The sequence below is a fragment of the Artemia sp. Qi Xiang Cuo genome, chromosome 16, assembly GCF_049724085.1.
Source record: "Artemia sp. Qi Xiang Cuo chromosome 16, ASM4972408v1, whole genome shotgun sequence".
NCBI lineage: Eukaryota > Metazoa > Arthropoda > Branchiopoda > Anostraca > Artemiidae > Artemia > Artemia sp. Qi Xiang Cuo.
In genome coordinates, this window is record NC_142809.1 from 17,477,862 (window position 1) to 17,493,091 (window position 15,230).

The window sequence follows — 15,230 nt, forward strand, 5'->3', positions numbered from 1 at the left end:
GGTCACCTCTATAGTAGGGTTTTCTGATACGCTGAATCTCATGGTGGGATTTTCATTAAGATTCTATGACTTTTAGGGGGTGTTTTCCCCTTTTTTTCGAAAATAAGGCAAATTTTTTCGGGCTCTTAACTTTTGATGGGTAAGACTAAACTTGATAAACCTTATATATTTAAAATGAGCATAAAAAATCCAATTCTTTTTATGTATCTATTGCTATCAAAATTTAGTTTTTTACAGTTTAGGTTACAACTGAGCCAGGTCGCTCCTTACGTACAGTTCGTTACCACGAACTATTTGATAAAGCCTTAAAATATCTACGGGTGCTCTATTTAAAAATAGACAGGCGATAGTACACAGTAGGATGTATTACCAATACATGACGATTTGCTGAATATGGTAGATCCCAGTGAGAGAAAAGCTTATCGTTAAGCAGAGGTTGTTTACCCTTATCACAAGCCTCCAACACCAACAATTATAAAGCTTCTTATGATCGACTTTCCAAACTTGCTCAAATTGACTTTGTGCTAGAAGTTTACATACATTAATTTCGCCACACTAGCTTCTTGAATCTCATTGGTCGTCAGTTAAAACACAAAACAGTTTCCGATAAAATCAATATACAGTAGACTGGCTCTTTGGACAATATTAGCAAAAGGTTGATTTCCGTCCCAGAGCTGTGACCTTTGTCTTTTCCCTTTGAAATTACAATAAAATTCATCACTCATGGCATGGGCTTCAGAAGAACATCCAGTGCTATTAGAAACTTTTCAAGGAAGTAATCTTCGACTAATTCTTTACCTGTTGTTCATAAATTACCTACGGCATAACCTTGCAGTAAAGCCCCGCATTTTCACTTATGATGTGAAGGAAACGACGTCTTAGCAAAGCACAAAGATCTTGTTGAACCCTTTAGAAACTAGACCGAATACAAAAAAACATTGAGATGTGGGATGCATGTCTTCTCAGCTTCGATAAATCAAAAACAAGTGAACTTAGTCATTTTAGAGACATGAGCTATGAAAAATCATCTTAGTTTTGTTTTCAAAAGAGAATTACAAAGAGACTAGGCACACTAGGCCTTCTTAGCGTCACTTTTCATCAGATTATTTATGGGCTGAAGATGTCAGCAGAATGAGATCCTCCTGACTTAGGATGTTACAAATTATCCTAAAATGCAAAAATCTCCTCTCTGATGATTCCATTTACCTCTTTTTATGTCAGGCATCAGACCTTATCTTCTACCTTAAATCCCTCAGAGCCAGTATACTACACATCTTAAGAACAAGTTGTTTCTTTAAAATAGAATTATTTAAAGACCCATTGTTCTGGGAATATTAACCAACTGGAAAGATTTTCCTTCCAAATTCAAAAGCTTTTAGGGCATTATAACATCTATCCTGTTTCTTATCTAGCTGAGACTGGTAGGCTAAGCTAAGGCCTTTCAAGAGGCGATGGTTAATTATTGTTTTTGTTTTACCTGGTAGCCTGAATTTTTACGCACAACAGTACCTATTAGTTAGTTGCATTGAAGAGAGCGGCAAAAAACATACTAAACTTGACAGTTTGTCTTTCCAAATGCCATTGCATATAGCAAAAATTTTTTTAGTATATGTATATAGCCAAAATTCTAAATCGCAAAATCATTAAACCGTGGTAGTCGACTTTATTGAAGAAAACCATGAAACTTTACGAAAGCACGTTGGCTTATGAAATTCAAAGAAAATCTACATTTGTCATTTGAGTCTTTACAGTTAGTATTAGGTTATTGTAAGCTGGAATAAAGTAATCTTTGTTACCTACAATTAAAGGTTTTCTTATCTTTCTCAGAATTCATTCTTGTTGGTAACCTACTTTGGTAAATTTCTACCAAATTATAGGCCTATTATTGACTTACAAATAAAGTGAATATACCATTCAATGAATATACCTAACCCCCACCTCCAAATGTGAAAAAATATGTGGTAAAATTCTACTTTAGCTACTTTTGACTATCTTAGAAAGGGGTTATATTAAGAAAATGAAACTTTCAGGGATGAGTCTACAGGCTAAAGTATGTCCCGGGAAGGTATTTTTAAGTACCTACCTCCACTCCTTCTCCCTCTAGAGGGTCTTGACTTTTGATGACCTTTAAAAATCTGTGAGTTATAGAAGTGAAACCTTGCAAAATAGATTTTCTGTTTAAATGAAGCATAACAAAATTGTTTTCAGCTTCACAACTTTGCTCAATCCCAATTTATAAGGTTTTAAAGATATGCAAATACTTTTCCTAAATTTTGGAATTAAAACATTGATATGGCTTAAAATTCTGCTCAAATAACTAAAATTGCATTTTCAGAGCTAAAGCCAGAGAGAAAGACACTGATAACTGAAAATTAAGGTAAAATGTTGTTTTGTCAAAATTTCAATGGGTGTAGACATATCGTGTAGGCAAATTTCAGGACCCTCTAGGGGGAGAAGGAGTGGATGTAGGTACTTCAAAATACCTTCCCAGGACATTCTTTGGCCTGTAGACCCATACCTGAAAGTTTCATTTTCCTAACCTAAACCCATTCCAAGATGGCCAAAAGTAGCTAAAGTAGAATTTTACCGGCTAGGCTATTATATTTGCAATCACCATAAAATAAGGCATCAAATGGTATATTCACTTTAGGGGAATCCATGCTTTGACTATTGGAAAAAATTAGTTTAGGCTATAAGCTTATAGGCTATAGAATGGTATTATCCAATGTCCTTAGGCTATAATTAAAAACATTTTAGTCATCTAGTTGGAAAATTTAGCATATCTGTATAGGAAAAATCTAAATTTGCCAACTAGTTGACTTAGGCCTATAACTTCTCCCCAGCAGAAATTAATTTTTCCAACTAGTTGACTAATAGGCTAACTTCTCCTCAGCAAAGCTTAAGGTAGGCTAAATATCCACCAAATCATATAATTGAGTTAGGACTAAAGTGAATACACCATTTGATGCCTTTTTTTTTGCTGATTACAAATATAATAATCATTTATATTGGAAAATGAATTTCAGCCCCCCCCCCCCCCCCTATATATACCAACCTAACCTAACCCGGAATTGGCATATATAGGGGGGGGGGGCTGAAATTCATTTCCAATAGAAATGCTTATTATATTCGTAATCAGCATAAAAAAAAAGCATTGAATGGTGTATTCAGTTTAGTCCTAACTCAATTAGGCCTATATGATTTGGTAGATATTTACCAAACTTAATTTTGCCAACTAGCTGGAAAGAAACATTTCCCCAGAAAACAATCCATTTTCCAACTAGTTGACTAATAATAGTTAGCATTTATTCTGAATAGCATAAAATATGTTAATAATATATCATTTTTTCAAATTTAATTAGCACTATTGTTGTGGGATACCTCCTGATGGCTAATTTGACAGTGTATATAGGCTATATACAAATCTTTGAATAAGCCTACTGACCAACCAGTATTTTAAGCCTAGGAGTCCAGCTGGACACAGGGAAACATGTTAAGAAAACAATTCCTACTCCATAATATGCAGAATAATCCTAGTTTACACATTTTCCAGGGGAGAGCCTTTATCTTCACTTTTTTCCTTGTTTTTCAAGTTTTTCTAAGAAATTCATGGATTTTCTAGAACCTAGGCCTATATATTTATTTATTAATACCAAGATATGGTAAGCTTTAACAAGCTTGTCACACTAAACAATTATAAAAAAGTCTATAACAATGTCAATGACATAACAAAAACATACAGTAACTGAAAACATTGAAAACAATATTACTGAAACATACAATAGTATACCAACTTAACTGAAACATATATTCACAGTATATATACCCCCACCCCCCTAATGTGCAAATATATACATAGAATTGCATCCTCAATCTACATATAACATCCATTTGCATCACAAATGACATTTACTCCCATATTAGACATGTGGTAGATGTCCCTATTGTTATTTTTGTGTTACAACTTCTGTCTCTCTCCCTGTCTCCCTCTTAATAAGAGATATATTTTGAGTTATATATTGGGGTTTGAAGCCAAGGATTTATTGTTTTAATTCCCAGTATAATTAGTCTTATACCTGGTCCCAAAAGTGAGATTGAATTTGTCAAAGATTGGAGGGTTATTCCTCCTGTCTGTTTAAAGAAATTGGATGCATATTTGAAGTTTTGTTCATTTCTATCTTGCATTTAATGGACATAAATTGTGTATGTTCCTTCATTTATCTGTCTGTTTCTTTTCTGGAGGAGCGTTTTTGTCTCATTTTTAGAATTTTTAATTAATTGTTCCAACTAGTTGACTAATAACTTCTTTCCAGCAAAACTTAATTTTTCCAACTTGTTGACTAATAACTTTTCCCCCAGCAAAACTTAATTTTTCTAACTAGTTGACTAATAGCTTCTCCCCAGCAAAACTTAATTTTTGAAACTAGTTGACTAATAACTTCTCCCCAGCAAAACTTAATTTTGCCAACTAGCTGGAAAGAAACATTGCCCCAGAAAACAATTCAATTTCCAACTAGTTGAGTAGCAATTTTTCCCCAGCAATACTTCCTTTATCCAACTAGCTAGAAACAAACTTACCCTATAAACACTTTAGTTAGCCATTTATTTGGCAAGTAACTTTTCCTCAGAATAATTTCTTGGCTAACAACATGATGTAAACAGAAAACAAAAAACACACTATTCCCAGTCCAGCAAAAATTGGCAGTATGTGCTTTTAACAAATGCACTCCGGAGTAAATAGTCTTGAAGCCACAGAACTAACCATTCTATATAAGCTTATAAGCTAATTTTTTCCAATAGTCAAGGAGTGGATAACCTCACTTTAGTTGTTACTCAATAATATGATTTGGTAAAAATTTACCCCTACTTTTGCTTAGGCCTAATTTTAAAATTGATGGTGTGTTGCAGTTCCTTATTTACTAGGACAAAATATTTGTCCTGGGTTTTAGCATTGAAAAGAAAAAAAAAATAGAATTTTAAGTTAACTCACCAATAAAGTAGGCTTAGAAATAGACATTGGGTGAAAGCCAGTAGGCCTATCCAATTGAGCCACATTAGCCTATGTAAAACTAAAACCCTGACATCTTGTTAAGAGTCTAACCTATAGAGGAATATGGTTATTGCTAAAATGAATCATAAGATCAAATGCTTCAAATTATTAAGCCTAGTTTATTGACTTGCCTAGAAGGATCTCCTTTACTTTAATTTGCACTTCAGAGCAAAATAAGGTCCATCCCAAATCTGTTCTGCTGTGCATCAATGATGTTAATTTAAAACATCACTGTGAAATAGGCTCTGATGTTGCATTAGTTGGCAGCTATGAGGGATGGACTGTCCCACTTATATTTACATGGCTTGTTGTTCCATTCTTTGGCAATAGGCTATCAATTATCCTATTTTGACATAGCCTATACATCCTTTCAATGTTTCAGTTTTATTCACATATTAAAATAAAGATTAGGCTATATTAACAATATATATATATATTGATTAGGCCTAGGTCTATATAAAGATAGCCTAAGTATATTAATAGAAAAAAAATGCTCCTTCTTTGCTGGCTCCAGTGAGAGGTGATTAGGTCTAAATTTGTATTGTGTCATGCTGCAGAAAAATAAGAGCAGTCCAAAAACCCATCTCTATTTTCCTGGAATGCCAAAGAAAAGTTTTTTTTTCCCAAAAAGAGGTCTTTTACCCTATCTCTAGAATCAAAATTTCATACTGATTTTCATACTGAACTTGTATACTGGAGAAATAGAGGTGGTGCCATTTTAACCTATAAGTTAATGAGGGCTAATACACTCCCAGCATTATTTCCTACTGTTGGTCCTAACTCAAGAACTAGAGGTCATCAGTTGAAACTTGTTAAGCAGCCTACCCTACCCAGAGTCTGTACTCTATTCTTTTTTCAAGAATGTTCAACACTTTGAATAAACTCTCTGAAAAAAACTGTTACTTCTGAATATGTAGACATCTTTAAGTGAAGACTGGATGCTGAATGGTCCTCCAGAGAGTGCAAGCTCAACTGGGTAGCTACAGATCAGCAAAGTGCACCTGGTCACTAATGAATCCTGAATTCAACTCGAATTGTCAACTCTGGAGCTCTACAGCAAGAAATCCCTAGATTGCTCCAAGCTGTAACTTAAGGTTATTCAGCATAACATTCCCCTTGTTTCAAAAATAAACTTTACCCCCCCCCCTTCTAATGTGCAAATATATAGCCTACTCTCAATTCAGAGCCATTCAAGGGTGGGGGTAACCAGGGTATGCTGCCATGGCTAGGTGGTTGGTCACTTTAATTTTGCTTATATTTGAGTCTAGAGGGGGGGAGGGACTATAATTAATTTTTTCCTGGGCTCCATGGACCCTAGAAGCAGCTCTGTCTCAATTGTATTTATTGAGTGAACCTTTCATGTTTTTGATAAACTATTAATTCAATTTTAAAAGGGTGACTTATTGAGAATTCACAGCATGTATGTAACTCAGAATATGAATTTGAACATTAGAGGGCAGGGGGTAAAGTTCATTTCCAATATAAATAAAGGTTATATTTTGATCCAAGATTGCATTCTGATTCTAAAGGTAGGGCTATGTCCATTTCTTACCTATTCTGAGTTAGTAATAATAATCTAATACAAAAAAAATAGGCCACAGGGCCTCTGCAAAAATCTTTTAAATTGAAAAAAATTGTAGGCACTTTCACTGTAGTATTTGTCCAGTTCCTTTTTGAATGAGTTTAATGAGTTGGCATTGATGACTTCAGAGGGGAGCTTGTTCCAGGGTTGTGTTACTTGGTTCTTGAATGCCCAACAGCCAATGTCCTTTTGGAACCTCTCCTCGTGAAGCTTGAGGTTGTGATCATGAAGGTTTGTGTGGCTGAAGCTGAGAATATCTGTAACCTGGATTTTTTCATAGGCGTCGTAGCAAGGCTTGTGTAACTCAATAAATTCTCCTTGGTGCAGTCGATAAGCTACTTAAGGAAGTTTGAGATTACGGTGCTTACCTTCGCAAGGCACGTTTCTCGAAATAAAACAAATCTTTGTTAATCGTCTTTGAACTTTTTCAAGAGCTTTAATGTCTTTGTGGTAAAAGGAACGTGTAGTGCAATGACCATATTCAAGGATTGGCTGTACTAAAGCTTTGTAGAGAAGGCAAAGGGTCTTATCATTTTCAAAAGTGAAGTTGCACCTTAAAACTCCTGCAACACAATTTGCTTTCACAATAATGCTGTTGTAGTGGGCCTGGCAGTCAAGGTTGCTGTCAATGACAACTCCCAAGTTGTGCTCCTCCTGGCATGATGTGATTCAGAAGCATTCTTTTTGTGAACTTGTGTAGTTGCATGTTGAAGAAGGGCCTGGAACCCTTTCTGGCAGTTAAGTGTCTTTTTGCAAACTTTATAATAGAATGAGATGTTATTTTCACTCCCTTTTGTGCACCACTCTTTCACTTTATGCCCAGTGCCATCTTCCCTACTGAGCCAGCTCTCCCGAAATTTTGTCTTGCTTATTATTTACAGCAACCTGAAATAAGAATGAGTTTTAGGATAGAATTTGAAAACACATAAAGCTAATATAAATACAAACTGACAAAACCAATGAAAACACAAATTTAGTCTTACATTTTGATGTCCTCAGACCTGTGGGCATGCATGCCTTTTGCAGGAAATGGTCTAAAATCAAAGAAACTGGCTAACACTGAAAACATACAGAAGGAATCTTGGCCTAACTGTCCATTTGCTAAGCAGCCAGGCAAGAATGAATGCTAAATGAACCAAACGCCTGAAAAGAACCATAGGCAGATATGGTACAGTAGAACTAATTCAATCAATCATCTTATTTGCAAGAGTCTAGATTTCAACACACACACACTAACCATGTTTATCAGGGCCATAGACATTGTGCATCTTGAAATACAGTCCAGACTATCAAAAAAGACTTTCCTTTTTTATGAAATATGCAACAGTCAACTATAACATACTGCTTCACCAAAAAAATAGGTCCAAAACGTCGAAAAAAGTGACTTTAGTGACAAAATGTCAAAAAGTGACAGGTCCCAAAAAAAAGTGAGTGCAGCCAATCCGTGTGAAGTAGTATGCTGTTATTGTATCCCAAATTTGTTAATGCACTATAGTGTAATTCATAAGTAGAGGCATAGTGTCCATTTAACAGTGCATTTGGTCAAGGAACAATTTTCTAGTTACAAAAAAAACATCCTTTTAATAGAATAAAAAAAAGAATAATTAGTTCTTTGTCTTCACTTAAAGAAAGTCACTAAATTAAAAAAAAACATTCTGTAATAAAGAGTGAGTTAAACCAAAATAACAGGGAGCTTATTAGATTAGTATTTTCTAATATTTATCCTCAAAGGTTTTCTAATATGAAGATTCCTCAAAGGTTCACCATATAAAAATAAGCAAATCAGAATGCCTTGCTTTATATGATGGCCTCCATGCCATTCAGATGCTTATAAAAGACACAAACACCTCTTTAGCATGTGGATTTCTGCTAGAGAGCAGTTATTAGATTCAATCTAGTTTAGCAGTATTATTAGGTAAGTTACACAGCTAATATCTCCAAAGTTTCATCACCATCAAAACTCTATTATAATATCTAGAAGTTGCCTAATGCTAGAAAATACTAACCAATCTTGAAAATAAAGTATCTGTAAGTTAGAACAAAGCATCAAACAGCTCATGGTAACAAACTGTAAGCAAGGAGCAACTTGGCCTAATAGTAATCAAAACTCTAGAAAAACGTTTACAATTATTATGTCAAAAGAAAGCTTTTTATGATGATTCCAAATATATAAAATTCATAAGTATTATGATTATTATTATTATTTATTGAAAACCTGTCTTCAAAAAGAAAATGATAGAGCACTGCAAAGGGAGGAAAAAGCAAAAAATCAAAATTCAAGAGTGACAATGAAACTAGAGTTGAATAAGTGGGCTCCAAGCAGGTCTTGAAATCTTTTGGTTGTGTTTCTGCATAAGTTTAGTAATGGCTATAGTAGGATCTGCTATGTGAAAACTATTGATGAGCTTTAAATTGCATGTCCAAATTGGATATCTTGGTAGGTACTTTGTGAAAGGGAAGAAAATGGAGCAGATTTTCAATTTATCAGCATTTGTAAGAATCTTCCAGAAGGGTGCAATGTATAGGATGTGGGGGAGAGCAAAAGTGTTGTATAGCATTGCCAGATAACAACAATTGAAGTAAAGCTTAGCAGAGAATATGGAAGAATATGAAGCCGATATGCAGCATTTGATGCCTTCTGTTAGATGACGAGTGTGAGAAATTGTATTTTCAATAGGAATACCAAGGTAAACAATTTGGTCAGAAGAGCAGATCTTTGAATTCCTAGAAGCACAATTTCATGAGGAAGTGGGCCTTTCCAGTTAAAGAACACTATGGTGAACTTTTCAGCATTAAATTCAAGACCTGATAGTTTTTGGAAAGTTTCAGAAATTCTATCCTTTCAGACCTTGATGTCCTCAGACCTGTGGGCATGCATGCCCACAGGTCTGAGGACATCAAAATGTAAGACTAAATTTGTGTTTTTATTAGTTTTGTCAGTTTGTATTTATATTAGCTTTATGTGTTCAAATTCTATCCTAAAACCCATTCTTATTTCAGGTTGCTGTAAATAATAAGCAAGACAAAATTTCGGGAGAGCTGGCTCAATAGGGAAGATGGCGCTGGGCATAAAGTGAAAGATGGTGCACAAAAGGGAGTGAAAATAACATCTCGTTCTATTGTAAAGTTTGTAAAAAGACACTCATCTGCCAGAAAGGGTTCCAGGCCCTTCTTCAACATGCAACTACACAAGTTCACAAAAAGAATGCTTCTGTCATGTTAAACCAGCATCAGTTGAGACTCGCCACATCAGCTCCAACTGGAAACCACCCAAACTCACAGAGTGGTGATAGCATACCACAAAAGAATATGGGAATGCTTTGCGAGCGAGATGTAGGGTCAATGGTGGAGATAGTTTGGGTTTTAAAGACTATTGCTAGTTCTTTTGCTGCAGCTTTGTGTGATCATATTGCCGAGGTGATCTGAACAATGTTCCCTGATGCTGTACCAGAAGACTTCTTGTTAAATGCTAAAAAAAGGGCATACTTGTTGATGGAGGCTGTTTATCCATACTTTTGAGAAATTCTAGTCAAAGACATCCAGAAATCTGACTGTGCTGGAATATGATGATACAACAAACAACAGTGGGTAAAGGGGCTCCAAATAAGAGTTCAATACTGGTCAAAAGAGTGGAAACAAGTGGTTACTTGGCATCTTCAGGCATATTATATGGGAGATTCAACCAGTGAAGATCTGAGTAAGAAAATCCTGCAGAGTATTGAAGATGAAGGCTTTTCACTTGAGAGATTGCTGATGCTTGCAAGTGATTACCCAGCTTTCAATAAGAAAGTGTGGTCAATCATAGACTCAGAAAAGAGAAAAAGGTATTCAAAAGGCCTATTGAATATTGGAGCCTGCAACATTCATGCAGTACATAATACATTCCTGAAAGGGCTACAAGAACTTGGGGAGGAGTGCTCTGATATGACCATTGCTGTTTACCACTTTTTCAGCAGATGGCCAGCTTGTTCTGACAATTTCAGCCAGTGCCAACAGAAAGTTAAAGGTCCTCAGCATAAGTTTGTGAAGCACGTTCCCACAAGATGGCTCACCATAGGGGAAGCAGCAAGCTGCTTGATCAAACAGTGAACTGCATTTATAAAATATTTCCTAGCATTCATGCCAAAGAAAAATAGTCAGAAATACCTGATGTCAAATTCAAAATATTTGAAAATTGTAAGTTGGCTAAAAAAGCAAACAATGAAAGCCATAATAGAGTTCATTGTAAGCTCTGCAGAAATTTCCACTGCTTTTACTGGTGTATTTCAATGACAGGAGCCATTAATTCATGTGGTACACTTTGAGTTGAGATGGTTATGCACAGTTCTTCTGGGGCAGATTTTGCTGGCTGATGATGTCAATCTCCAGCTCCTTGGTAGTTTTGAAGGCTTAGATAGTACTGCAGATGTTTACCTACAGCAACCCTTGTGTAATGAAAGGGTCCTGGCTGCCCTTGATTCTTCAAAAGTTATTCTGAAAGATAGGAATTTTTTTTCCTGAGAATCAAGAAGCATATCAAAGCTGCTGTACAGTACCTGCTGATAAAATGCCCTGTGAACAACGAGTTTTTCTGAAGCCTTGCCTTCCTAAGCCCTCCCAGTCCAGATTGCCAAAGAGCAAGGTGCAGTGATATCATCTGCATTGTGAGAGAACTTCCATTTGAGGTGGATGTCAAGCAAGTTCAGGGAGAATGGTTGGTATTACAGTCAGATCCTATCCCACCACCCATGGAGAGTACTTGAATTGGTAGCTATTGGCACAAGATCCTGGAACTGAAGATACTATCTGGTGAAGCCAAATATCAGGCCTTAGGTTGGATTGTCTGGGCAGCTCTGTTGCTCTGTCATGGAAGTGTAGACATAGAGAGATGATTTTCTTGGTCAGCTCTGCTGATCACTAGCCTTCAAGCACAAAAGAAGAGCGGATATTGAATGCTAAGGCTTTTGTTGCAAATGTGCTCTGCAACTATGAGAACAGACTAGAGCATGTGATGATCACAAAGAAGTTGCTTTGTCTGGCTAGATCAACTAGAGAACTATAGCCTACAACTGTGAACTATACCTAATTGAGCAAAGATGGGAAGAATCAGAGAGAGAGAAGCTTGAAGCTGAGAAGAAAGATGGTTAACAAGAAATCCAGGTGATGGCGCGGGAGAAGCAGAAAATAGCAGACCTAGAGTCAGATATTGTACAAAAAAGAGATGGTTAAGCAGAAGAAGGAAATAGGTGATATTCTTCTGAGAGAGGCAGGGGAATGGTTGAAGAAAGCTGTGGAAGAGAAGGACTTCCTGAACATTGCTCTTGCTCAAAATATGCTGGAAGCAGCATTAAAAGCTTGCTCCAAAGAAAGGGAAAGGGCAGATGATGCTGAATCATTTGAAGTACTTGTTCTGAAGAGGAAATCTGAACTAATTGATTGCCTTTCAAAAAAGTCAAAGAAGTGATGACATAATATCCAGTGATTGGTTATACCTAGTTGTGGCAGATGCTTGTTTTTCAATTACTGAAGTTTTTTCTTTACTGAAGTTCAGTTTTCTTTCCTAGTACCTTAATCGAAACGTACATTTATCGAAGTTATCGTTTTGTATAAGTAAATAAAATCAGTTGAAGAAAAAAAAATAAGGATTTCAGCCTTTTTGTCCATAACTTCTTGGGCTCTCATAGGTCAGTGATGATCTTACAGTAGTAATGGGGACCCCTGTAATCCATCTGCCTATGCTCTGACGGCTTCTGAGTAGTCACTGTTTGTTACTTTTTTGGCATCCTCAAGTAATTTAAGTCACTTTTTTCATGCACCTCATTTCAACCAACCCCTGACTTCAATAGTAAGCACTGTAAACTCTTAAGTTTATCATTAATCAAGAACTAAAGATGATTTAAAAGTAGTGTTGCTCTTAGCAGGGGCTAATCCAGAGGGTGGAGGATAACAGGGATACATCCCCCCCAAAAAAAATTCAGGAAATTTGTGCTGTTGGTTTTACATTCTTATAGATCTTGACCTATACAAAAGAATAATGTGTGCCATAAATCATATTGTGACAAGGATAAGAAAATGAACAATTTATCCATTTTACGAAATAGAATTCGAAGCAAAACTGTCTTAAAAATTACCCAAATTCATTATTGGTTTTAATCTAATTGATATAGAGTAATGTATGCACAACAAGTAGGTAATATGTGACAATCTCTGCACAAAAACTTTTGTTGTATGAAAATGCAGTTGGGAACAATGCCAGGCTGCTGCCAAGTAACCCATGTGCACATGGTGTTATAAGCTTGGGATCCTAAGATCATCAAACTTCATTTAGATCACGCATGTGCTTGTTTCAGTGTTTATATAGAAGTATATGCCCCTGTTTGTTAATTAGTCATCCATCATGTCAAAACAGAAATCAACAATTATAGAATCTTTCAAAAAGTAACAGTTGGTTGATAGCAGACCTTAGTTGGTTAATAAAACCAGAGGTGAAATTGGGATCAATTTGATATACTTAAGGGGGCAAGGTTAAGATGAAGCTTCATCTATGAGTGGTCAGTTTCGAGGTTGTGCTGCTTGAATCTGTGAAATTTTATCCATGTAGTCTATAGTCACTGTGCAAGTCACTCCTTAAACTTAGGCCTATGTCATATGTTCAGCATACCTATTGCAAGAAATTGTGTAGGAACTTTGAATTAAGTTATTAATTTCTTTAGAATTCACCTAAACGCTCTGCAATTTTCAAACAAATTGTTCAAAAACGTAATCCTATCAGAGGGACAAAAAGAAAAAGATTGAACAAATTTTGCAAGACTAGATGGGCGGAGCAGTTAAAAGCAACCATTTTATTTAAGAGTTTTTAATAATTATCTTTTGTTTTGTTTTGTTGCAGCTATGGTTACTGTCAGTAAAGTTTATAATCCATCAAACAATTTGTCAACATCTTTGCAATCAGAAGCTGTAGATCTTGAATACTTTCTCAAACATGCTGACAATCTTAAGGACACAGTTAGAGACATGAGAGAGAGAGGAGTGAAGCCATATTTTTACCACTTATTATTGAAGTAACTGAACCATGTGAAGATGCTCAAATCAGCATTAGGTTGCCCAGATGGTCTCCAAACCGAATATTTAGGAATCATTATGCAACAGCATAAGAGGATCCTGAAACATATTACTGACTTTCTGTATTTATTGCATTTATGAACTACTTCCTGCAGCAGCTGCATCAGCAATTCCTTAGTCGCAGGAAATTGCTGAAATCACTGCAATACCCACTTCCTCATCACTGTATTTCCCTTAACAAAGAAAAAACAAAGGGTATATTGGACATTCTGACTTTTTTTTTGTATCTTGATGCAGACAGCTATAGGGGAAGCCTGCAAGCTGAGTTAGGTCTGTGGAGGAGAGTGTGAATACTGTTGGGAAATATGGCACCAGAGTATTTCATGATGTGCTTGAACAAATGTAAACAGAACATTTTCCTCACTCTTTGAGTGGGGAAACATACATTCTTTTTCTACCCTGAGAAGAGGGAAGGTTTATACCAGAAGTGCCTCAGGTCAGGAATGGCTAAATGGATCAGCCTTATTTACCATACACAAAGATGTTCCAGGCAATGCAGAAGACATTTTGGGTAAACTAGCCCACAACAAAAAAAGACAGCTTGATTTTATAATTTTATATTCAGAGTGTTGTCTCTATAAAGAATTTACTTTATATCCTAAAATCTATATTTATCCTTTTTAACCAGTACTACTATTCCTCAGTCAATTTATCTATCCCCCCCCCCCCCCGAAATTTATTTCTCTGTTTGCCCTTGGCTCATAGTATCCTAGAGCCAAAAAAAGGCAAATTGAGAACTTTCTATTAATATGGGTGTACTTCAATGTTCCAACCTAAAGTTTCAATGAGGTCTTGAATCCATTTTTAAGAATCAAAGAGAAAGAACTACTAATTCTTTATTTTATGATATTAATAATATTTCATTTTTTCAATAGTTTTTCACTGATAGGCTTATTTGATTATTTTGATAAGAGAAAAACCTATTAGGTTCTTCTTTCCTACTAATATCTAAAACAGCAATAGGACTGATAGACCTAACTATAGAAGAAGGGTTGTGTAATGCTTTTTTTTTTCATTTACATTTTTTTTTTTGAAATCACTCATACAGCCTGTAGGCTATGGGTTCAGTTTCAGCGGTTTTCTTACAAGTCTGCCATATTTCATGCAGGCTGTTGTCGGGGTCTTGCTTGCTTGTTGAGATGGCATTGCAGTGGTACTCTGGCGGGGGCTAGGGGTTTGATTCCTATCCAAGATTGGTGACAGGGACATAAATAAAATGGCCCACCTGCACTATAGAGGGTGGGGACTTGACAGCCATATCTGGCAGTATGACATGTCAAATGCTTTGCAGACCAAACTTGTGTCTTTTGGGCTTTGGTGTGGGCGAGCTGATAGGTGTTTGCAGTTTCTTTGCAGAATTGTACCTTCATTTGTCTGCACTATAGAGGGTGGGGACTTGACAGCCATATCTGGCAGTATGACATGTCAAATGCTTTGCAGACCAAACTTGTGTCTTTTGGGCTTTGGTGTGGGCGAGCTGATAGGTGTTTGCAGTTT

The 15,230-nt window shown here is 36.1% G+C and overlaps 1 protein-coding gene across 2 annotated transcripts in view; it reads left to right on the forward strand.

Moving 5' to 3' along the window:
• Positions 1-1,680: 1,680 nt before the first annotated feature.
• LOC148942638 (exportin-T-like) overlaps positions 1,681-15,230 on the forward strand; it is a 108,532-nt gene continuing 94,982 nt past the window's right edge. For both annotated transcript variants that reach the window (XM_089102232.1, XM_089102231.1), the window contains exon 1: positions 1,681-1,750. The gene's annotated coding sequence lies outside the window, so the exon portion shown is untranslated. The remainder of the gene's footprint in view (positions 1,751-15,230) is intronic.